General features: G+C 67.9%; 17 non-coding genes across 17 annotated transcripts; 11 read left to right on the top strand and 6 right to left on the bottom strand.

Moving 5' to 3' along the window:
* Positions 1–292: 292 nt before the first annotated feature.
* On the top strand, positions 293–364 carry Trnag-ucc (transfer RNA glycine (anticodon UCC)). Its single transcript has one exon. It is a non-coding gene; the product is annotated as a tRNA-Gly (tRNA).
* Positions 365–735: 371 nt separating this feature from the next.
* Trnae-cuc (transfer RNA glutamic acid (anticodon CUC)) lies at positions 736–807 on the top strand. Its single transcript has one exon. It is a non-coding gene; the product is annotated as a tRNA-Glu (tRNA).
* A 2611-nt stretch (positions 808–3418) lies between these two features.
* On the bottom strand, positions 3419–3489 carry Trnag-gcc (transfer RNA glycine (anticodon GCC)). The gene has a single exon. It is a non-coding gene; the product is annotated as a tRNA-Gly (tRNA).
* Positions 3490–4320: 831 nt separating this feature from the next.
* On the bottom strand, positions 4321–4403 carry Trnal-cag (transfer RNA leucine (anticodon CAG)). The gene has a single exon. It is a non-coding gene; the product is annotated as a tRNA-Leu (tRNA).
* A 509-nt stretch (positions 4404–4912) lies between these two features.
* Positions 4913–4984, top strand: Trnad-guc (transfer RNA aspartic acid (anticodon GUC)). The gene has a single exon. It is a non-coding gene; the product is annotated as a tRNA-Asp (tRNA).
* A 429-nt stretch (positions 4985–5413) lies between these two features.
* On the top strand, positions 5414–5485 carry Trnag-ucc (transfer RNA glycine (anticodon UCC)). Its single transcript has one exon. It is a non-coding gene; the product is annotated as a tRNA-Gly (tRNA).
* Positions 5486–5802: 317 nt separating this feature from the next.
* Trnae-cuc (transfer RNA glutamic acid (anticodon CUC)) lies at positions 5803–5874 on the top strand. The gene has a single exon. It is a non-coding gene; the product is annotated as a tRNA-Glu (tRNA).
* Positions 5875–9046: 3172 nt separating this feature from the next.
* Trnag-gcc (transfer RNA glycine (anticodon GCC)) lies at positions 9047–9117 on the bottom strand. The gene has a single exon. It is a non-coding gene; the product is annotated as a tRNA-Gly (tRNA).
* Positions 9118–10325: 1208 nt separating this feature from the next.
* On the bottom strand, positions 10326–10408 carry Trnal-cag (transfer RNA leucine (anticodon CAG)). The gene has a single exon. It is a non-coding gene; the product is annotated as a tRNA-Leu (tRNA).
* Positions 10409–10917: 509 nt separating this feature from the next.
* Positions 10918–10989, top strand: Trnad-guc (transfer RNA aspartic acid (anticodon GUC)). The gene has a single exon. It is a non-coding gene; the product is annotated as a tRNA-Asp (tRNA).
* A 429-nt stretch (positions 10990–11418) lies between these two features.
* Trnag-ucc (transfer RNA glycine (anticodon UCC)) lies at positions 11419–11490 on the top strand. Its single transcript has one exon. It is a non-coding gene; the product is annotated as a tRNA-Gly (tRNA).
* A 317-nt stretch (positions 11491–11807) lies between these two features.
* Trnae-cuc (transfer RNA glutamic acid (anticodon CUC)) lies at positions 11808–11879 on the top strand. The gene has a single exon. It is a non-coding gene; the product is annotated as a tRNA-Glu (tRNA).
* A 3172-nt stretch (positions 11880–15051) lies between these two features.
* Positions 15052–15122, bottom strand: Trnag-gcc (transfer RNA glycine (anticodon GCC)). Its single transcript has one exon. It is a non-coding gene; the product is annotated as a tRNA-Gly (tRNA).
* A 1207-nt stretch (positions 15123–16329) lies between these two features.
* On the bottom strand, positions 16330–16412 carry Trnal-cag (transfer RNA leucine (anticodon CAG)). The gene has a single exon. It is a non-coding gene; the product is annotated as a tRNA-Leu (tRNA).
* Positions 16413–16921: 509 nt separating this feature from the next.
* Positions 16922–16993, top strand: Trnad-guc (transfer RNA aspartic acid (anticodon GUC)). Its single transcript has one exon. It is a non-coding gene; the product is annotated as a tRNA-Asp (tRNA).
* A 429-nt stretch (positions 16994–17422) lies between these two features.
* Positions 17423–17494, top strand: Trnag-ucc (transfer RNA glycine (anticodon UCC)). Its single transcript has one exon. It is a non-coding gene; the product is annotated as a tRNA-Gly (tRNA).
* Positions 17495–17811: 317 nt separating this feature from the next.
* Trnae-cuc (transfer RNA glutamic acid (anticodon CUC)) lies at positions 17812–17883 on the top strand. The gene has a single exon. It is a non-coding gene; the product is annotated as a tRNA-Glu (tRNA).
* Positions 17884–19344: the final 1461 nt, after the last annotated feature.

Raw genomic sequence — 19344 nt, forward strand, 5'->3', positions numbered from 1 at the left:
CCCCCCCCCCCGTCCACACCCCTCCCCAGGCATCCGTGCCTTCCTCCTCGCCCGGAGCTTCTGTCGCCACAGACCAACGGCCGCGCCCCGCGTGGGTGTGGAAAAGGGCTCCCAGCCAGGGTGCACGGGCTGGGTCGCTGGAGGGGAGAAGACCCTGAGCCGGCCGACCGAGGCCTCGCCCCGCAGCGCTGGTTCAGGGCCTCCCCCGGAGAGGAGGCGCCGGTGGCACGACGACTTCGGGGCGCCGCTCGGCAGCCCGGGGCCAGCGCGGAGAGGCTCTCTCGGCCGGATGGCGTTGGTGGTATAGTGGTGAGCATAGCTGCCTTCCAAGCAGTTGACCCGGGTTCGATTCCCGGCCAACGCAGCGAGTCGTCCTTTTGACGAGGCCGGGGCCTCGGCCGACCTGGCTCTGGCCCGGGGGGCTCGGTGGGAGGTAGCATGCCTGTGAGTGCGCGCGTCCTCCTGCTGGTGGGCGGGCGCGGGGAAGGAGCCCAGGCGAGGCGAGGCGAGGCGAAGCGAGGCGAGGCCAGGCGAAGCAGGGTGGAGGACGAGCACTGCATTCTTTTGAGGGTGCCCCCAGCATCAAGGGGCAGCCGGTGGCGGGCGGCTGCACCAGGTTGCCATGTGAACCCACGGGCACCCACGGGGACCGCGCCAGGTGCCCAGGTAGCGCCCAGCACTTGGGACCGAGGCGCTGGCCCCAGATGGCACCCGCGTGGTGAAGGCACCCCACGCTCCCTGGTGGTCTAGTGGTTAGGATTCGGCGCTCTCACCGCCGCGGCCCGGGTTCGATTCCCGGTCAGGGAAGCCTTTCTTCTTCCTCCTCTCTCACCCCTTTTGGCCAAGGCCTTGGTCCGCTCGCTCACACCACCCGTGTCCCGAAGACGCACCCTTATGGACGCCCGCCACACGCGGCGTCCAGCTTCACTGATCCTTGCCACTCTGAGCCCTCCCAACCTTTATGCCTTTTCACTTTCCCCCCTCGTCCTTGCCCGTCGCCCGCTTGCGACAGTTCTTCCCGGCCCTGGCCGCCAGGGGGTACACCACCACCAGCAGCAGCACCACCACCAGCACCCAAAGACACACCTACGCTGGAGTCCGTGTGCGCGCGCGGGAGCACGCCGCGCTCCGACCGCCGGTGATCTTAGTTGCTCCAGAAACCCTCTAGGCTTCGCGCCTGCTGAGTCTCCTGCTCTCCGGCGAGCCTGCAATCAGCTTTGAACGTGAGCGCATCCCCAGAACTCTCCTATCCTGGGGGAGGGCGCACCTGAGACTGGAGACTTGAGTCTTCCCCCGGCTCCTTCGCGCGCCTGGGCCGCCTAGTGACAAACCCTCTCTGTTGCTGCCCCGTGTGCTCAGGCAGTGACTGGGGGCGCTGATGGCGGGCGAAAGGAGCCGGGTTCGGGAACCCACTCGCTGGCTCTTGTGTCTGGCCCCGGAGAGGTTCTGGATTCCTCCTCAGAGCTGCTTGGGTGAGGCCAAGCCTGGCGCCTGACACATCACTGCTCCCCATCCTGGGGGATCTCCTCCGACCGGGTCGGCCGCGTGGCAGGGCCCGGATACCCCGGCCGCCACTGGGGTCTGCGCTCCAGCTGTGTCCGCGGCTTTGGCCGGGATGCCGGCAGAGCAGGTGGGAGCCCACACCCGGGTCAGGCTGCCCGGGAGTGACAGGCGCGAAAAGCAATCCGGAGAGGCCCGGCGAGCCAGAGCACAGAGCGGCGGAGTCGGGCGGCGGGCCACCGCCTTGGGCCAGGCCGGCCGGAGCCGGTGGCGACTCACGGGTGTCGGGATAGACTTGTAGCCGACACTGGGTGTGAAAGGAGTCCCGCGGCCCCCTACCCCCTGCCCCCGTCTCAAGGGCGCAGGAGCAAACAGAGAACTCCCCCCCCCCCCCAGCTCTTGATCCCTTCTCTGCCCAGCCCGGCTCACGACACGTTGTGTGGGCCGGGCCGAAAGCCAGCGGCGGGGCTTTTCAGTCATTGCTGTAGCAGCTGGAACTCTGCTTGGCTTCCAAGGGGACGCCCAGGCAAGGGGCACCAGTCTGCGCGCTGGCCCGACTTCCCTGGAGGACGACGGGTTCCCTAGTCGGCAGCCCGCCTCTGCTGGGATACCCGGGCTTGCCTTCGTGGGGCGGGGTGGGGGTGGGGGTGGGGGTGGGGGGAGCAGTCCCGGGGAAGCTCCCAAGCCCGAGGATCGTGAGTGCGTGACAGTGACGAGAGGAAGCCACCGTTGTCTCGGGTGTCATCCCTGGCGGTGGTCGGGCAAAGGCCACGGTACGGAAAGAGTGCAGGACGCAGGGTCTTCTCGCGCAGGGCCAGGTGCCAGCGGGCTGAGAGGTGGGAGCCGGTTGCCTTAGCCGGGACTGGAGGGCAGGGAGTGCGGCCTGTCGGTGAGGCGGGGTTCCGGCCGACGGCCCGCGGGTGCGCGTGGGGGGGGGTGTTGTGGGGGGGGAGGGCGGGGGTAGGTGTCAACCGGCCTGGCGCCCGTCTGCCCGGTCCGGGTGGCGGGACTGAGGAGTCCGAAGGAGGCCGGGACGGCGGGGGTCCGTGAGCGGTCGGCTCAGGGTCCGTGGGTCCGCGGGGATGACCAAGTAGGACTGTCGACGCCAGTCTGTGGGGAGGAGGCGCCCACGAACCGTATTGGGCGCCGGTCCGAGAGGCCCTCCCACTCCCGTCCGAGATAGGGGTGCCGTGCGCGGAAGGAAGCGACGAGAGCGACGAGTGGGTGCGGGGGTGGGGTGGGGCTGGGGGGCGGGGGAGCGTGTCTAGGTGAGGTGTGAAAAAGCGGGTAGGGAAGGCACGTGGGCCGGGGTCCCCGGGTGCTTGCGATCCAGATGCAAAGAGCCGCAAAGCACAAGGGCCAAGCAGGGTCCCCCGCGGGCCCCCCCCCCAACAGAGTGATTTCTTAACAGGCGACGTGTGCGTGGGTGTGGGTGGGGAGCGGTGAGAGTTGTGGCGGGGTGGGGGTTGAGGAGGGAGATTTCGGGGACCAACGGGATGATATCACTGCAAGGCCTTTGGAATCCTTCGTGCCCTGCAATGGAGGCCGTGAGTCCCTAAGGGGCCGCGGCGTGTCACTCTTGGGAGAGGTGCCTTGGTGTCCCGCGGTAGATCTGCGGGCGAGGTGCCTTCCGGCTTCCATGGAAGCGAAATGAGTGTGACGGAAGCAGAGGTTAAGGCAACGGAGAGAGAAGCACCGAGAAGTCTGGTGTCTGGCACGGTGGTGGGCGAATGGGTCCTGCACGGAAGGAACGGTCAGAGAGGCACCGGAGCGGCCGCCGCGGCGCTCGAGGGCAGAGAGGGCAGAGCGAGCTGCAGCGCAGCGCAGCGCAGCGCAGGCTGTGGGGTCCGGGCTCAGGGAGGTGTGCACAGCAGCGGCCTAGACGTCGGGGCTGCGGGACCAAAAGGGGACCGAGTGCTGCATGGGCCGGGAATCGAACCCGGGCCTCCCGCGTGGCAGGCGAGAATTCTACCACTGAACCACCCATGCACCGATGGCAGGCGCCTCCACGCAACCGCCCGACAGTGGTCACCGCCTCCGGTGAGGAGCTGCTGCTCGGGACCGGGACCGAGGGTTCGGGGCTGGATGGGCCGTTCCTAAAGGAGGGGCTCCAGGCACCCTGCCGGGGCCCCGGGGGTCCGGCCGCCGGCGGGGTGTGTGCGTGCGTGTGCCCCCGCGAAGCGCTGGCGCGAACCTCCGGACCCTGCACCTTCCGGGCCAGCCCAGGCCCCCCAGACCGCCTTGTCCGCTGCCGCCTGAAGAAGCCAGGAGCCGGTCCGGGCTTTGCCCTCACGGGAACCCCAATCAGGCCAGGGGACCTGTGGCTCGGTGGCTGCCTCCGTCCACCCGCGAAGTCCCGGTCGCAGGGGCCGAGCCCGGGTCGGGTGAGGCGGGCCCCAACCAGCACGGACGTGGTGGGCAGGAATTAGGCAGCCGCTGCCCACTTGGGGTTCGTGGTAGGGTCGTGGCCGCGGCTCGGCCGTCACCGGTGGGGATCCGGTTCTAGGGTTCTCTCCCCGCCACTCACGAGGGCCATGGTCCCGGGGCTGGGCTGTCTTGCCACGCCCGGTGACCCGACGGTGCGTGGCGCTCAGAGAGGTCTCTACCTCTGAACTGCTGCGTTGTGGAGTGGCCGGCAGGCGTGGGTGGTTTGGAAAGGCCCTGGAGCGAAGGAGCCTGGCGGCCACAGTCTGGCACGACGGGAACAGGGTCCTCTGCAGGGCCGAGAGAGATAGGCGACGGGCGGGCGGGGGCCCAGAGGCGGATTTTGCCCACGGGAGAGATCCGGAAAGGGCCCGCGCGGCAGCCAAAAGGTGGGCCTGTCAGGAGTGGGATTCGAACCCACGCCTCCAGGGGAGACTGCGACCTGAACGCAGCGCCTTAGACCGCTCGGCCATCCTGACGGCGGGCCTGAGCGCCCGGCGGTTCGCCTGGCTGGGACCCGGCGTTGGCGCGGGTGTCCTTGGCTGGCTCGGTGGTGCGCCGTGCCCGGCGGTCTGCGCGGGCACCGGACGGACGGGCCTGGCGGGCCGGGAGCGAGCCAATTCCGCTCATCGGTGCGGTCGCATCCCCCACCGAGCCCGGCCAGGTACCACTAACCGTCTGTGCTGGCAGGAGCCCACCCGGCGCATCGTGCTCCTCCTCCTGTCGGCGGCCGTGCTCGCTAGCTCCCTGGCCCCCCTGCTTACACCGACATTGGGATGCCCGCGCAGTGGGAAACCGGCAGGGCGCACAGGGTCCTTCTCCGGGCACCGGGCACCCGGCACCGGGCCAGGGCCAGGGCCAGGGCCAGGTGGTGTGGTGTCGGCTCCTTGACAGTGCCTCTGTGGCGTCCTGTGTTGGGCCAGCAGGGGCAAGAGGGCCGGGCTAGGCGTCGGAGAGGGGACCGGCGCCACGACGGCGGGCGCCGCCGTCCTCGTTAGTATAGTGGTGAGTATCCCCGCCTGTCACGCGGGAGACCGGGGTTCGATTCCCCGACGGGGAGGCAGTCGCCCTTTTTTGGGTGCTGGTCGCCGCCGCCGCTGCGCCCGGGCCTCTAGCTCTCCGTGCCGCCGTCGGCCCTCGGCGCCCCCTGCTCTCCAGTTGGGCGCAGGATGCCACTTCCTCCCTGGCACGCCGTCCTCGCGGTCCCCCGTCCACCCCCCTCCCCAGGCATCCGTGCCTTCCTCCTCGCCCGCGGCTCTGTCGCCACAGACGAGCGCCCGCGCCCCGAGTGGGTTTGGCAAAGGGCTCCCTGCCAACGGGCACGGGCTGGGTCGCTGGAGGGGAGAAGACCCTGTGCGGGCGGACCGCGGCCTCGCCGCCCTGCGCGCCGGTTCAGGGCGTCGTCCCGAGAGGAGACGGCCGCGGCGCCGACGCCGGGGCGCCTCTCGGCAGCCCGGGGCCAGCGTGGAGCGGCTCTCGCGGCCGGATGGCGTTGGTGGTATAGTGGTGAGCATAGCTGCCTTCCAAGCAGTTGACCCGGGTTCGATTCCCGGCCAACGCAGCGAATCGACCTTTTGACGGGGCCAACCGGGCCCTGGCCCCGCTAGGAGTCCAGGCGAGGCTTCACTTGGAAAGGCAAGGCGAGGCGAAGCAAAGCGAAGCAGGCCGGAGGGCGAGCATAGCATTCTTTTGAGGGTGCCCCCAGCATCAGGGGTGGGTCGCTGGTGACCGGCAGCCCCTGGCGGGAGGCTGCACCAGGTTGCCATGTAAAGCCACTGGGACCCACGGGGACGGCGCCCGGTGCCCAGGTAGCGCCCAGCACTTGGGACCGAGGCGCTGGCCGCAGATGGCACGCGCACGGAAGCGGCAGCCCCATGCTCCCTGGTGGTCTAGTGGTTAGGATTCGGCGCTCTCACCGCCGCGGCCCGGGTTCGATTCCCGGTCAGGGAAGCCTTTCTTCTTCCTCCTCGCGCCACGCCTCTCTCTCCCCTTTTGGCCAAGGCCTTGGTCCGCTCGCTCACACCACGCGTGCCCGAAGACCGACCCTTATGGACGCCCGCCACACGCGGCGTCCAGCCTCACTGACACTTGCCACTCTGAGCCCTCCCAACATTTATGCCTTTTCACTTTCTCCCCTCGTCCTGGCCGTCGCCCGCTTGCGACAGTTCTTCCCGGCCCTGGCCACCACCAACATCACCATCACCACCACCCAAAGACACACCTATGCTTGAGCGCGCGCGGGTGCACGCCGCGCTCCCACTGCGATAACTGAGGGGAAATTTGGAACTCACCGCCGGTGAACTTAGATGCTCCAGAAACCCTCTAGGCTTCGCCTGCTGAGTCTCCTGCTCTCCGGCGAGCCTGCAATCAGCTTTGACCGTGAGCGCATCCCCAGGACTCCCCTATCAAGACTCGAGTCTTGAGTCTTCCCCCAGCTCCCTCGTGTGCCTGGGCCCCCTCGTGACAAGCCCTCTCTGTTCTCTCGGTTGCTGCCGCGTGTGCTCAGTGACTGGGGGCGCTCATGGCGGGCGAAAGGAGCCGGGTTCCGGAACCCACTCGCTGGCTCTGGTGTCTGGCCCCGGAAAGGTTCTGGATTTCCTCCTCAGAGCTGCTTGGGTGAGGCCAAGCCTGGCGCCTGACACATCACCGCTTCCCATCCTGGGGGATCCCCTCCGACCGGGTCGGCCGCGTGGCAGGGCCCGGATGCCACGGCCGCCACTGGTGCCAGGGCCTGAGCGCCGGGCGGGGGTCTGCGCTTCAGCTGCGTCCGGGGCTTTGGCCGGGATGCCGACAGAGCGGGTGGGAGCCCACACCCGGGTCAGGATGCCTGTTAGAGTCTGTAAACAAGTCAAAGTAACACCTGGCATTTTGCCAGGGGAATGTTAAAGTTCGTAAACAAGTCTGGATGGTGCCTGGCAAAATGCCAGAGGGAGTGGTTTGAGAAGTAACAAAAGCGAGCCATTAAGTGTGGAGATTCCTTATTGGTTGCCTGATGTATCTAGTTTATGCTAATTAGATAAGCTGTGTGGAATGTATAAATACTGCTCCTGTCCTGCAATAAACGGCTTCCACTCCTGCTGTATCAACGTATACAAGTTGTTCGTCACCCCCCCGGTTAATTTGCTGCAGCCGGACTGCGGCAGATGCCCGAGAGTGACAGGCGCGAAAAGGAATGTGGAGAGGCCCGGCGAGCCGGAGCACAAGAGCGGCGGCGGAGGCGGGCAGGCGGGCGCCCACTTACCAGTGCCTTGACCCAGGCGGGCGGGAGCCGGTGGCGGTGGCGACTCACGGGTTTCGGGATAGACTTGTAGCCGACCCTGGGTGTGAAAGGAGTCCCACGGCCCCCTGCCCCCTGCCCCCGTCTCAGGGGCGAAAGAGCAAACAGAGAACGCCCCCACCACCACCACTAGGTTGGACCGCCTAGTTTCCCACTCCTGCCCGGCCGCACGTCCATCCACTAAGCTCTTGATCCCTTCTCTGCCCAGCCCGGCTCGGGACACGCTGGGTGGCCCCTGCCGAAAGCCAGCGGCAGCGCTTTTGAGTCAGTGCTGTAGAGGCTTCCAAGGAACTTTGCTTGGCTTCCAAGGGGACGCCCAGGCAACGGGCACCAATCTGCCCGCTGGCCCGACTTCCCTCGAGGACGACGGGTGCCCTAGCCCGCAACCCGCCACTGCCGGGATACCCGGGCTTGCCTTCGTCGGGCGGGGTGGGGGTGGGAGTGGGAGGGAGCGGTCTCGGGGAAGCTCCCAAGCCCGAGGGTCGTGGGTGCGTGACAGTGACGAGAGGAAGCGACCATTCTCTCGGGTGTCATCCCTGGCGGTGGTCGGGCAAAGGCCATGGCACGGAAAGAGTGCAGGACGCAGGGTCTTCACGCGCCGTGCCAGGCGCCAGCGGGCTGAGAGGTGGGAGCCAGTTGCTGTAGCCGGGACTGGGGGTTGTGTGGGCGAAGCGCTGGCTGCGTGGAAAGGGGCAGGGAGTGCGGCCTGTCGGTGAGGCGGGGTTGGGGCCGACAGCCCGCGGGTGCGCAGGGGGTTGTTGTGGAGGCGGGGGTGGGGGGTTGGGGCGCGCCGGGCGGGCGCCCGTGACGTGCCGATCGGTCTGCCGGGTCCGGGTGTCGGAACTGAGGAGTCCGAAGGAGGCCAGGACGACGGGGGTCCGTGAGCGGTCGGCTCGGGGGCCCGTGGGGGGAGACCAAGTAGGGCTGTCGATGCCAGTCTGCGGGGAGGAGGCGCCCACGGAGCGGATTGGGCGTGGGTCCAAGAGGCCGCTCCCCCGTTCGAGATAGGGGTGCCGTGCACGGAAGGTGGCAGGAGAGCGACGAGTGGGTGCGTGGGTGGGGTGGGGCTGGGCGGGCAGGGGGAGCGTGTCTAGGTGAGGTGTCAAAAAGCGGGTAGGGAAGGCACGCGGGCCGGGGTCCCCGGGTGCTTGGGATCCAGATGCAAAGAGCCTCAACGCAGAGTGATTTCGGATCGGATCAGGCGACGTGTGGGTGGGTGCGGGCGGGGATCGGTGAGAGTTGTGGCAGGGCTGAGGGCGTTGGGGTGGGGGGGGGGATGAGGAGAGATGTTGAGAGCCACGGCCAGGTCAAGCTGGTGCCTGGCATTTTGCCAGAAGGAGCGGTTCCTGCTGCCTCGGGTGGCCGCTATTTTTGTGCTCTCGCCGAGTTCCTGGAGAGTTCGCGTGGGCGGTGGGCGGCGTGCGGCGTGAGTTCTAAAACTACAGTTCGTTCCTGCTTCAATCTTCAAGTGGCTCCTGATTTGTGCCCAGCCAGACTGCGGCAGAGAGAGATTTCTGGGGGACCCAAAGGAAGATGATATCACTGCAAGGCCTTTGGAGTCCTTCGTGCGCTGCAATGGCGGCCGTGAGTGCCTAGGGGGCCGCGACGAGACACTCTTGGCAGAGGTGCCTTGGTGTCCCATGGTTGGTGTGCGGGCGAGGTGCCTGCCGGCTATGGAAGCGGAGGCACCGAGAAGTCTGGTGTCTGGCACGTTAGTGGGCGAAGGCGCATGGAACGAAGGGCGCTCCAGGGCAGAGCCAGCGCGGAGGCTGTGGGGTCCAGGCTTAGGTGTGTACAGCGGCGGCCTAGACGACGGGGCTGCCGGACCAAAAGGGGACGGAGCGCTGCATGGGCCGGGAATCGAACCCGGGCCTCCCGCGTGGCAGGCGAGAATTCTACCACTGAACCACCCATGCACCGATGGCAGGCACCTCCACGCAACCGCCGGACAGCGGTCACCGCCTGCGGTGAGGAGCTCCTGCTTGGGACCGGGACCAAGCGTTGGGGGCTGGATGGGCCGTTCCTAAAGGAGGGGCTCCAGGCATCCTGCCGGGGCCCCGGGGTTGCGGCCGCCCGTGGGGTGTGTGCGTGCGTGTGCCCCCGCGCAGCGCTGGCGCGAACCTCCGGACCCTGCACCTTCCGGGCCAGCCCAGGCCCCCCAGACCGCCTTGTCCGCTGCCGCCTGAAGAAGCCAGGAGCCGGTCCAGGCTTTGCCCTCACGGGAACCCCAATCAGGCCAGGGGACCCGTGGCTCGGTGGCTGCCTCCGTCCACCCGCAAAGTCCCGGTCGCAGGAGCCCCGGACGGGTGAGGCGGGCCCCAACCAGCACCGACGTGGTGGGCTGGCCTTCGTGGTGGGCTGGCCTTCGGCAGCCGCTGCCCACGTGGGGTTCGTGGCCGCGCCCAGGTGGTCGCGGCCGGGGCTCCGCCATCGCCGGCGGGGATCTAGGGGTTCTAGGGTTCTCTCCCTGCCACTCGCGAGGGCCACGGTCCCGGGACTGTGCTGTCTGGCCACGCCCGGTGACCCCACGGTGCGTGGCGAGCAGAGGTCTCGACTGCTGTGTTGTGGCGTGGCCGGCAGGGCGTGAGTGGTTTGGAAAGGCCCTCCGGTGAAGGGGCCTGGCGGCCACAGTCTGGCACGACGGGAACGGGGTCCTCTGCAGGGCCGAGAGAGATAGGCGACGGGCGGGCGGGGGCCGATTTTGCCCACGGGAGAGATCCGGAAAGGGCCCGCGTGCGCTCCCCGCCGCAACCGAGCGGGCGCCGTCTTGTCGGTCGGGGCGGATGTCGACGGGTGGCTGGCGTGGCGGCGGGGCCGTGCATCGGAGAGTGTAGCCGGGAACGGGGAGGGGGCGACAGAGTCGAGCCAGAGGGCTTAAGCGTCGTCGCGGTGGGGTCGATGAGGAGGGGCGCTGGTCACAAGGACAGTTGGCAGAGGGCGGAAGGCGCAGGGTACTCAGGGTTGGGGTGGGGCGGGCATTATCTGCGCAGGTCCAGCGGGTCAGGGAGATGGGGGTGGCTGGCCAGGAAGAGAGCGGCTGTGGTGGGCGCTGGTGGACCCGGGCCAGGCAGCCTGGTTGTGTGTGTGTGTGTGTGGGGGGGGGGGGGTAGCCAAAAGGTGGGCCTGTCAGGAGTGGGATTCGAACCCACGCCTCCAGGGGAGACTGCGACCTGAACGCAGCGCCTTAGACCGCTCGGCCATCCTGACGGCGGGCCTGAGCGCCCGGCGGTTCGCCTGGCTGGGACCCGGCGTTGGCGCAGGTGTCCTTGGCCGGCACCGTGGTGCGCGGTGCCCGGCGGTCTGCGGGCGCCTTGGACGGACGGGCCTGGCGGGCCGGGAGCGAGCCAATTCCGCTCATCGGTGCGGTCGCATCCCCCACCGAGCCCGGCCAGGTACCACTAACCGTCTGTGCTGGCAGGAGCCCACCCGGCGCATCGTGCTCCTCCTCCTGTCGGCGGCCGTGCTCGCTAGCTCCCTGGCCCCCCTGCTTACACCGACATTGGGATGCCCGCGCAGTGGGAAACCAGCAGGGCGCACAGGGTCCTTCTCCGGGCACCGGGCACCCGGCACCGGGCCAGGGCCAGGGCCAGGGCCAGGTGGTGTGGTGTCGGCTCCTTGACAGTGCCTCTGTGGCGTCCTGTTTTGGGCCAGCAGGGGCAAGAGGGCCGGGCTAGGCGTCGGAGAGGGGACCGGCGCCACGACGGCGGGCGCCGCCGTCCTCGTTAGTATAGTGGTGAGTATCCCCGCCTGTCACGCGGGAGACCGGGGTTCGATTCCCCGACGGGGAGGCAGTCGCCCTTTTTTGGGTGCTGGTCGCCGCCGCCGCTGCGCCCGGGCCTCTAGCTCTCCGTGCCGCCGTCGGCCCTCGGCGCCCCCTGCTCTCCAGTTGGGCGCAGGATGCCACTTCCTCCCTGGCACGCCGTCCTCGCGGTCCCCCGTCCACCCCCCTCCCCAGGCATCCGTGCCTTCCTCCTCGCCCGCGGCTCTGTCGCCACAGACGAGCGCCCGCGCCCCGAGTGGGTTTGGCAAAGGGCTCCCTGCCAACGGGCACGGGCTGGGTCGCTGGAGGGGAGAAGACCCTGTGCGGGCGGACCGCGGCCTCGCCGCCCTGCGCGCCGGTTCAGGGCGTCGTCCCGAGAGGAGACGGCCGCGGCGCCGACGCCGGGGCGCCTCTCGGCAGCCCGGGGCCAGCGTGGAGCGGCTCTCGCGGCCGGATGGCGTTGGTGGTATAGTGGTGAGCATAGCTGCCTTCCAAGCAGTTGACCCGGGTTCGATTCCCGGCCAACGCAGCGAATCGACCTTTTGACGGGGCCAACCGGGCCCTGGCCCCGCTAGGAGTCCAGGCGAGGCTTCACTTCGAAAGGCAAGGCGAGGCGAAGCAAAGCGAAGCAGGCCGGAGGGCGAGCATAGCATTCTTTTGAGGGTGCCCCCAGCATCAGGGGTGGGTCGCTGGTGACCGGCAGCCCCTGGCGGGAGGCTGCACCAGGTTGCCATGTAAAGCCACTGGGACCCACGGGGACGGCGCCCGGTGCCCAGGTAGCGCCCAGCACTTGGGACCGAGGCGCTGGCCGCAGATGGCACGCGCACGGAAGCGGCAGCCCCATGCTCCCTGGTGGTCTAGTGGTTAGGATTCGGCGCTCTCACCGCCGCGGCCCGGGTTCGATTCCCGGTCAGGGAAGCCTTTCTTCTTCCTCCTCGCGCCACGCCTCTCTCTCCCCTTTTGGCCAAGGCCTTGGTCCGCTCGCTCACACCACGCGTGCCCGAAGACCGACCCTTATGGACGCCCGCCACACGCGGCGTCCAGCCTCACCGACACTTGCCACTCTGAGCCCTCCCAACATTTATGCCTTTTCACTTTCTCCCCTCGTCCTGGCCGTCGCCCGCTTGCGACAGTTCTTCCCGGCCCTGGCCACCACCAACATCACCATCACCACCACCCAAAGACACACCTATGCTTGAGCGCGCGCGGGTGCACGCCGCGCTCCCACTGCGATAACTGAGGGGAAATTTGGAACTCACCGCCGGTGAACTTAGATGCTCCAGAAACCCTCTAGGCTTCGCCTGCTGAGTCTCCTGCTCTCCGGCGAGCCTGCAATCAGCTTTGACCGTGAGCGCATCCCCAGGACTCCCCTATCAAGACTCGAGTCTTGAGTCTTCCCCCAGCTCCCTCGTGTGCCTGGGCCCCCTCGTGACAAGCCCTCTCTGTTCTCTCGGTTGCTGCCGCGTGTGCTCAGTGACTGGGGGCGCTCATGGCGGGCGAAAGGAGCCGGGTTCCGGAACCCACTCGCTGGCTCTGGTGTCTGGCCCCGGAAAGGTTCTGGATTTCCTCCTCAGAGCTGCTTGGGTGAGGCCAAGCCTGGCGCCTGACACATCACCGCTTCCCATCCTGGGGGATCCCCTCCGACCGGGTCGGCCGCGTGGCAGGGCCCGGATGCCACGGCCGCCACTGGTGCCAGGGCCTGAGCGCCGGGCGGGGGTCTGCGCTTCAGCTGCGTCCGGGGCTTTGGCCGGGATGCCGACAGAGCGGGTGGGAGCCCACACCCGGGTCAGGATGCCTGTTAGAGTCTGTAAACAAGTCAAAGTAACACCTGGCATTTTGCCAGGGGAATGTTAAAGTTCGTAAACAAGTCTGGATGGTGCCTGGCAAAATGCCAGAGGGAGTGGTTTGAGAAGTAACAAAAGCGAGCCATTAAGTGTGGAGATTCCTTATTGGTTGCCTGATGTATCTAGTTTATGCTAATTAGATAAGCTGTGTGGAATGTATAAATACTGCTCCTGTCCTGCAATAAACGGCTTCCACTCCTGCTGTATCAACGTATACAAGTTGTTCGTCACCCCCCCGGTTAATTTGCTGCAGCCGGACTGCGGCAGATGCCCGAGAGTGACAGGCGCGAAAAGGAATGTGGAGAGGCCCGGCGAGCCGGAGCACAAGAGCGGCGGCGGAGGCGGGCAGGCGGGCGCCCACTTACCAGTGCCTTGACCCAGGCGGGCGGGAGCCGGTGGCGGTGGCGACTCACGGGTTTCGGGATAGACTTGTAGCCGACCCTGGGTGTGAAAGGAGTCCCACGGCCCCCTGCCCCCTGCCCCCGTCTCAGGGGCGAAAGAGCAAACAGAGAACGCCCCCACCACCACCACTAGGTTGGACCGCCTAGTTTCCCACTCCTGCCCGGCCGCACGTCCATCCACTAAGCTCTTGATCCCTTCTCTGCCCAGCCCGGCTCGGGACACGCTGGGTGGCCCCTGCCGAAAGCCAGCGGCAGCGCTTTTGAGTCAGTGCTGTAGAGGCTTCCAAGGAACTTTGCTTGGCTTCCAAGGGGACGCCCAGGCAACGGGCACCAATCTGCCCGCTGGCCCGACTTCCCTCGAGGACGACGGGTGCCCTAGCCCGCAACCCGCCACTGCCGGGATACCCGGGCTTGCCTTCGTCGGGCGGGGTGGGGGTGGGAGTGGGAGGGAGCGGTCTCGGGGAAGCTCCCAAGCCCGAGGGTCGTGGGTGCGTGACAGTGACGAGAGGAAGCGACCATTCTCTCGGGTGTCATCCCTGGCGGTGGTCGGGCAAAGGCCATGGCACGGAAAGAGTGCAGGACGCAGGGTCTTCACGCGCCGTGCCAGGCGCCAGCGGGCTGAGAGGTGGGAGCCAGTTGCTGTAGCCGGGACTGGGGGTTGTGTGGGCGAAGCGCTGGCTGCGTGGAAAGGGGCAGGGAGTGCGGCCTGTCGGTGAGGCGGGGTTGGGGCCGACAGCCCGCGGGTGCGCAGGGGGTTGTTGTGGAGGCGGGGGTGGGGGGTTGGGGCGCGCCGGGCGGGCGCCCGTGACGTGCCGATCGGTCTGCCGGGTCCGGGTGTCGGAACTGAGGAGTCCGAAGGAGGCCAGGACGACGGGGGTCCGTGAGCGGTCGGCTCGGGGGCCCGTGGGGGGAGACCAAGTAGGGCTGTCGATGCCAGTCTGCGGGGAGGAGGCGCCCACGGAGCGGATTGGGCGTGGGTCCAAGAGGCCGCTCCCCCGTTCGAGATAGGGGTGCCGTGCACGGAAGGTGGCAGGAGAGCGACGAGTGGGTGCGTGGGTGGGGTGGGGCTGGGCGGGCAGGGGGAGCGTGTCTAGGTGAGGTGTCAAAAAGCGGGTAGGGAAGGCACGCGGGCCGGGGTCCCCGGGTGCTTGGGATCCAGATGCAAAGAGCCTCAACGCAGAGTGATTTCGGATCGGATCAGGCGACGTGTGGGTGGGTGCGGGCGGGGATCGGTGAGAGTTGTGGCAGGGCTGAGGGCGTTGGGGTGGGGGGGGGGATGAGGAGAGATGTTGAGAGCCACGGCCAGGTCAAGCTGGTGCCTGGCATTTTGCCAGAAGGAGCGGTTCCTGCTGCCTCGGGTGGCCGCTATTTTTGTGCTCTCGCCGAGTTCCTGGAGAGTTCGCGTGGGCGGTGGGCGGCGTGCGGCGTGAGTTCTAAAACTACAGTTCGTTCCTGCTTCAATCTTCAAGTGGCTCCTGATTTGTGCCCAGCCAGACTGCGGCAGAGAGAGATTTCTGGGGGACCCAAAGGAAGATGATATCACTGCAAGGCCTTTGGAGTCCTTCGTGCGCTGCAATGGCGGCCGTGAGTGCCTAGGGGGCCGCGACGAGACACTCTTGGCAGAGGTGCCTTGGTGTCCCATGGTTGGTGTGCGGGCGAGGTGCCTGCCGGCTATGGAAGCGGAGGCACCGAGAAGTCTGGTGTCTGGCACGTTAGTGGGCGAAGGCGCATGGAACGAAGGGCGCTCCAGGGCAGAGCCAGCGCGGAGGCTGTGGGGTCCAGGCTTAGGTGTGTACAGCGGCGGCCTAGACGACGGGGCTGCCGGACCAAAAGGGGACGGAGCGCTGCATGGGCCGGGAATCGAACCCGGGCCTCCCGCGTGGCAGGCGAGAATTCTACCACTGAACCACCCATGCACCGATGGCAGGCACCTCCACGCAACCGCCGGACAGCGGTCACCGCCTGCGGTGAGGAGCTCCTGCTTGGGACCGGGACCAAGCGTTGGGGGCTGGATGGGCCGTTCCTAAAGGAGGGGCTCCAGGCATCCTGCCGGGGCCCCGGGGTTGCGGCCGCCCGTGGGGTGTGTGCGTGCGTGTGCCCCCGCGCAGCGCTGGCGCGAACCTCCGGACCCTGCACCTTCCGGGCCAGCCCAGGCCCCCCAGACCGCCTTGTCCGCTGCCGCCTGAAGAAGCCAGGAGCCGGTCCAGGCTTTGCCCTCACGGGAACCCCAATCAGGCCAGGGGACCCGTGGCTCGGTGGCTGCCTCCGTCCACCCGCAAAGTCCCGGTCGCAGGAGCCCCGGACGGGTGAGGCGGGCCCCAACCAGCACCGACGTGGTGGGCTGGCCTTCGTGGTGGGCTGGCCTTCGGCAGCCGCTGCCCACGTGGGGTTCGTGGCCGCGCCCAGGTGGTCGCGGCCGGGGCTCCGCCATCGCCGGCGGGGATCTAGGGGTTCTAGGGTTCTCTCCCTGCCACTCGCGAGGGCCACGGTCCCGGGACTGTGCTGTCTGGCCACGCCCGGTGACCCCACGGTGCGTGGCGAGCAGAGGTCTCGACTGCTGTGTTGTGGCGTGGCCGGCAGGGCGTGAGTGGTTTGGAAAGGCCCTCCGGTGAAGGGGCCTGGCGGCCACAGTCTGGCACGACGGGAACGGGGTCCTCTGCAGGGCCGAGAGAGATAGGCGACGGGCGGGCGGGGGCCGATTTTGCCCACGGGAGAGATCCGGAAAGGGCCCGCGTGCGCTCCCCGCCGCAACCGAGCGGGCGCCGTCTTGTCGGTCGGGGCGGATGTCGACGGGTGGCTGGCGTGGCGGCGGGGCCGTGCATCGGAGAGTGTAGCCGGGAACGGGGAGGGGGCGACAGAGTCGAGCCAGAGGGCTTAAGCGTCGTCGCGGTGGGGTCGATGAGGAGGGGCGCTGGTCACAAGGACAGTTGGCAGAGGGCGGAAGGCGCAGGGTACTCAGGGTTGGGGTGGGGCGGGCATTATCTGCGCAGGTCCAGCGGGTCAGGGAGATGGGGGTGGCTGGCCAGGAAGAGAGCGGCTGTGGTGGGCGCTGGTGGACCCGGGCCAGGCAGCCTGGTTGTGTGTGTGTGTGTGTGGGGGGGGGGGGTAGCCAAAAGGTGGGCCTGTCAGGAGTGGGATTCGAACCCACGCCTCCAGGGGAGACTGCGACCTGAACGCAGCGCCTTAGACCGCTCGGCCATCCTGACGGCGGGCCTGAGCGCCCGGCGGTTCGCCTGGCTGGGACCCGGCGTTGGCGCAGGTGTCCTTGGCCGGCACCGTGGTGCGCGGTGCCCGGCGGTCTGCGGGCGCCTTGGACGGACGGGCCTGGCGGGCCGGGAGCGAGCCAATTCCGCTCATCGGTGCGGTCGCATCCCCCACCGAGCCCGGCCAGGTACCACTAACCGTCTGTGCTGGCAGGAGCCCACCCGGCGCATCGTGCTCCTCCTCCTGTCGGCGGCCGTGCTCGCTAGCTCCCTGGCCCCCCTGCTTACACCGACATTGGGATGCCCGCGCAGTGGGAAACCAGCAGGGCGCACAGGGTCCTTCTCCGGGCACCGGGCACCCGGCACCGGGCCAGGGCCAGGGCCAGGGCCAGGTGGTGTGGTGTCGGCTCCTTGACAGTGCCTCTGTGGCGTCCTGTTTTGGGCCAGCAGGGGCAAGAGGGCCGGGCTAGGCGTCGGAGAGGGGACCGGCGCCACGACGGCGGGCGCCGCCGTCCTCGTTAGTATAGTGGTGAGTATCCCCGCCTGTCACGCGGGAGACCGGGGTTCGATTCCCCGACGGGGAGGCAGTCGCCCTTTTTTGGGTGCTGGTCGCCGCCGCCGCTGCGCCCGGGCCTCTAGCTCTCCGTGCCGCCGTCGGCCCTCGGCGCCCCCTGCTCTCCAGTTGGGCGCAGGATGCCACTTCCTCCCTGGCACGCCGTCCTCGCGGTCCCCCGTCCACCCCCCTCCCCAGGCATCCGTGCCTTCCTCCTCGCCCGCGGCTCTGTCGCCACAGACGAGCGCCCGCGCCCCGAGTGGGTTTGGCAAAGGGCTCCCTGCCAACGGGCACGGGCTGGGTCGCTGGAGGGGAGAAGACCCTGTGCGGGCGGACCGCGGCCTCGCCGCCCTGCGCGCCGGTTCAGGGCGTCGTCCCGAGAGGAGACGGCCGCGGCGCCGACGCCGGGGCGCCTCTCGGCAGCCCGGGGCCAGCGTGGAGCGGCTCTCGCGGCCGGATGGCGTTGGTGGTATAGTGGTGAGCATAGCTGCCTTCCAAGCAGTTGACCCGGGTTCGATTCCCGGCCAACGCAGCGAATCGACCTTTTGACGGGGCCAACCGGGCCCTGGCCCCGCTAGGAGTCCAGGCGAGGCTTCACTTCGAAAGGCAAGGCGAGGCGAAGCAAAGCGAAGCAGGCCGGAGGGCGAGCATAGCATTCTTTTGAGGGTGCCCCCAGCATCAGGGGTGGGTCGCTGGTGACCGGCAGCCCCTGGCGGGAGGCTGCACCAGGTTGCCATGTAAAGCCACTGGGACCCACGGGGACGGCGCCCGGTGCCCAGGTAGCGCCCAGCACTTGGGACCGAGGCGCTGGCCGCAGATGGCACGCGCACGGAAGCGGCAGCCCCATGCTCCCTGGTGGTCTAGTGGTTAGGATTCGGCGCTCTCACCGCCGCGGCCCGGGTTCGATTCCCGGTCAGGGAAGCCTTTCTTCTTCCTCCTCGCGCCACGCCTCTCTCTCCCCTTTTGGCCAAGGCCTTGGTCCGCTCGCTCACACCACGCGTGCCCGAAGACCGACCCTTATGGACGCCCGCCACACGCGGCGTCCAGCCTCACCGACACTTGCCACTCTGAGCCCTCCCAACATTTATGCCTTTTCACTTTCTCCCCTCGTCCTGGCCGTCGCCCGCTTGCGACAGTTCTTCCCGGCCCTGGCCACCACCAACATCACCATCACCACCACCCAAAGACACACCTATGCTTGAGCGCGCGCGGGTGCACGCCGCGCTCCCACTGCGATAACTGAGGGGAAATTTGGAACTCACCGCCGGTGAACTTAGATGCTCCAGAAACCCTCTAGGCTTCGCCTGCTGAGTCTCCTGCTCTCCGGCGAGCCTGCAATCAGCTTTGACCGTGAGCGCATCCCCAGGACTCCCCTATCAAGACTCGAGTCTTGAGTCTTCCCCCAGCTCCCTCGTGTGCCTGGGCCCCCTCGTGACAAGCCCTCTCTGTTCTCTCGGTTGCTGCCGCGTGTGCTCAGTGACTGGGGGCGCTCATGGCGGGCGAAAGGAGCCGGGTTCCGGAACCCACTCGCTGGCTCTGGTGTCTGGCCCCGGAAAGGTTCTGGATTTCCTCCTCAGAGCTGCTTGGGTGAGGCCAAGCCTGGCGCCTGACACATCACCGCTTCCCATCCTGGGGGATCCCCTCCGACCGGGTCGGCCGCGTGGCAGGGCCCGGATGCCACGGCCGCCACTGGTGCCAGGGCCTGAGCGCCGGGCGGGGGTCTGCGCTTCAGCTGCGTCCGGGGCTTTGGCCGGGATGCCGACAGAGCGGGTGGGAGCCCACACCCGGGTCAGGATGCCTGTTAGAGTCTGTAAACAAGTCAAAGTAACACCTGGCATTTTGCCAGGGGAATGTTAAAGTTCGTAAACAAGTCTGGATGGTGCCTGGCAAAATGCCAGAGGGAGTGGTTTGAGAAGTAACAAAAGCGAGCCATTAAGTGTGGAGATTCCTTATTGGTTGCCTGATGTATCTAGTTTATGCTAATTAGATAAGCTGTGTGGAATGTATAAATACTGCTCCTGTCCTGCAATAAACGGCTTCCACTCCTGCTGTATCAACGTATACAAGTTGTTCGTCACCCCCCCCGGTTAATTTGCTGCAGCCGGACTGCGGCAGATGCCCGAGAGTGACAGGCGCGAAAAGGAATGTGGAGAGGCCCGGCGAGCCGGAGCACAAGAGCGGCGGCGGAGGCGGGCAGGCGGGCGCCCACTTACCAGTGCCTTGACCCAGGCGGGCGGGAGCCGGTGGCGGTGGCGACTCACGGGTTTCGGGATAGACTTGTAGCCGACCCTGGGTGTGAAAGGAGTCCCACGGCCCCCTGCCCCCTGCCCCCGTCTCAGGGGCGAAAGAGCAAACAGAGAACGCCCCCACCACCACCACTAG

This window comes from Marmota monax, unplaced genomic scaffold (assembly GCF_021218885.2).
Source record: "Marmota monax isolate L192 unplaced genomic scaffold, Marmota_monax_Labrador192_F-V1.1 WCK01_AAM20220418_F8-fsc00145, whole genome shotgun sequence".
Taxonomy (NCBI): Eukaryota; Metazoa; Chordata; class Mammalia; order Rodentia; family Sciuridae; genus Marmota; species Marmota monax.